The sequence below is a fragment of the Aethalodelphis obliquidens genome, unplaced genomic scaffold (genome assembly GCF_003676395.1).
Source record: "Aethalodelphis obliquidens isolate GAN/ISIS:26980383/991018 unplaced genomic scaffold, ASM367639v1 scaffold2103, whole genome shotgun sequence".
Taxonomy (NCBI): Eukaryota; Metazoa; Chordata; class Mammalia; order Artiodactyla; family Delphinidae; genus Aethalodelphis; species Aethalodelphis obliquidens.
In genome coordinates, this window is record NW_020840010.1 from 788 (window position 1) to 4,023 (window position 3,236).

The window sequence follows — 3,236 nt, forward strand, 5'->3', positions numbered from 1 at the left end:
CAGAACAAACAGGTACAAAAACATCTAATTCTTCTAAGAACAATGATAAAACCGCAGACAGAGTTCCTGACCTAGACGTGACCAAGATATACCTGACCACAGGAGATGAAAGAAACTACAAGCGATAAGAAGATTACTTAACCTGTTTAACCTGCTGATGTAATCTGCTTATGTAAATTACTTTTGTTTTATGGCTCTTGTAAGGGATTTTTTGACATAGAAATGGGGTTATTAAGATTGAAAATGAGATTGCTTTAGAGTATAAGTATTTTGAAGTCATGGCAATAAAGCTGACAGATCCTTGCATCCTCTGAGGTGTCTTGTGCTCTGTCCACGCCGACTCCGTCTCCCCTTTGGGTGAAACCTGTCCAGCTGGGGCTGGTCCCCGGCAGGAGGGGTCTCGCGACCGTGGGCATTTCAATATATATAAAGACTGTTGTGGGAAAAATGACCTCCTGGGTCAGCTTACTGCATGGTCATCGACACAGGGCAGGGAGTAAGATTCTGTGGATTTTACAGAAGCAGATACAGGTTTCATTATCCATGTCCTCTCCCCTTTCATCTTACAAAAACAGCAGGCTTTTCTTGGAGAACTGCCAGATAATGCCATCCTGCCTCCTCACGGGCCCCGGGGATGAGTCTCCCAGGGACTGAACTCCAGTAAAGCAGGTGATTGGCTCATGGGTAGGCATCTGACCTCGGCTAAGTCTATCAGACTCCTCCCCAGGACTTTTCTCTCGGAGAAAAATGGAAGAATTGTCTTTTCTCTCTGGAATTTCTAAGCTGGGGAGATACGACTCTGGGACTCCCAGTTACCATCCAGCACAAGAAGAGACTTTCTGTAAAATAAAGTCTTGCAGAGGTAAGCAGGGCTGAGCGATGGAGAGAGAGCTGGAACCCTGCTGATACTCTGGAACTTCCAGATCCAACTGTATCTGAATATGGCTGCATCCCTGAATTTCTAGTACTTGTTTGTTGAGGTTGTTGTTGTTGTTGGGTTTTTGTTTTTAAATTTCCTTTGACTATTTTGAATTTGTTTTCAGTAATGTGCATTTGAAAGCATCATAGCTAAAAGAGCTAATTTCCTATATTAATGTCAGGTTTGCTGACTGGCATTCCTTAAGTGAAAAATAATATCCGCTATTTTCTTTAAATAAAATCCTTCTAGCTCAGGTTTGAGATATTCAAAACTCTGCCTCCTACCCGCCTCTTTTCCAACATTTACTATATCACCTTGAAGCATTTGTGACCACATCTTTCCCATCTAGACGCAGTTGAGAGAGAGAGCAAAGACTTCTGATATAAACTGCAACCTATATGCCTCCTACCTGGAAGCTTTAGAACATACTTGATTCTTGTCATTAAAGCAAATCTTTTGTTGTTGTCTCCAGGGCACAGAAGCATTTTCATGGCATAATGGAGTACAAAGTACATTAAGCCTAACTCTACTTCTCACCCTCTTTTACTTTAAATAGGCAGAAAAGAACAATCTCAAACACATTTTCCCAACAAATAAAATACATATACGATTATGTTTAGAAGACGTTTATGCAGCATATAGTTAGACTGATTAATTAATGGACCTTTCGCCAATTGGCACAGTAAATATATATGTTCAATGTGCTTAATTAAAAAGAAGACAATAACATATGTTTACAGGTTAATTATCTGAGAAGAGTATTGTGCCAGCACACTTGATGCTACAGTATTTCATGTTTGACAGGTAATCTTCTTTCACTTATATTTACTGCTAAATGTTTCTTGGATCGAGCTATTAAATTATAAGGTCAAAAGTAAAATGATATGAAATTACAATGATAAAGGGACACATATCCCACTTTATGAGAATAGAAGTTCTAATTTCTTTTCAGTGCTACTAGTAGTGACCACAGTACTAATTTGAGCCCTTACTATGAGCCACTGTGCCCATATACATTTAGTTCTTACAGTAGTTCTGCAAAGGGCATATAATAATCCACACTGTAAAGCTGAAGAAAGTGATTCTCATAGCTGAAAGTCACATAGCTGGTGAGTGGCAAAGTCTAGATTCAAACTTGGAGTCGTCTGACAATGCCCAGGTTGTTGACCACCATGTACACTGCTCAATTGTTGCACCAATAAAGAAGTGCTTGAAATAATTATAGATTTGCCTACCCTGAAACTGCAGTGATTTAAAGACATCAAAGTTGCCAGTTGCTTAACCACATCTACTTACAGTAAGAAATTACATTTTATTTCATTTCTCAAACAAGATTAATTCTGCAGGCCCATAGAAACTTGAGCACACAAATCCTACCTCCAAATGAAAGATGCTTGTTTTCCACTATTCAACAGATGGCCCTGTAGAGAGGCAATAAATATATAGTAGAATTTTCATTCAAATAAATGAGAAGAGAGGTTTCTTCTTGTCCTGATTCAGTGCCCATCATTATGGATTATGATGGCTCTTCCCAAACTTTACTTCATTCACTCCACTCTTTCTACAAAACTCCAGTAATGGAATCCATCATTCAGATATATGTGCAAAGCGAAAGGACTGTATTAATACAGTTGCTGAAAGTCAAGTTGATAGAGCACAGGAAATACATCCTAATAAATGCAACGTTAATGTTTGTGTGGGCCTTGGAGTGAGGGGTAGAAGAATTTTCAGTTTAATGGAATATTTTGCCTCTTGCTATGAAAGTGTGGCTTAATAGTCTTGTAATTGGTCATTTACAGAATCCTCCATCTCTGGGTTTCATGCTTTCTTTACTCTGCAGCTGTTGATTCCTTCTCTTGTTCTGGATGGAAGATAGCAACGAAGCCACTTCAAAGGGCTCAGCCTGCCTTTTTGTGTTATTGTTTAGATGAAGATATTTCCATTTATTAAAGCACACTATTTAAACATTTTTATCATGTTTCAAACTTGACTGTGTTCTGAAGGTATGAGCACAAGCAGACATAATGGGGGATGTTTTCCAGGAGAGAACATAGACCATACCCTCATCAAAGGAATTATCAGAATTTTCATGTATGGATTGAGAATCAAATTCTGGAGTTAGACCTGAATTTAAATTCATACTCACAACTTATTACCAGTCTCATCTTGATTAAATGGTTACCACACTTCTCATCAATTTCCTTATCTTTGAAAGCGGAATAAGAGAAGTATGCCTGGTGGAGTTACACATAAAGCTCATCTGATAGAATATTCATAAGGATTTTGCACAAAATATACATGGAAATATTTTAGCACC

At 38.4% G+C, this 3,236-nt stretch overlaps 1 long non-coding RNA gene across 1 annotated transcript; it reads left to right on the forward strand.

The window, feature by feature from the left end:
• The first annotated feature begins 403 nt into the window (after positions 1-403).
• Positions 404-2,890, forward strand: LOC113617159 (uncharacterized). The gene is made up of 2 exons (XR_003431539.1): positions 404-1,723; positions 2,760-2,890. It is a non-coding gene; the product is annotated as an uncharacterized LOC113617159 (long non-coding RNA).
• The last annotated feature ends 346 nt before the right edge of the window (positions 2,891-3,236 follow it).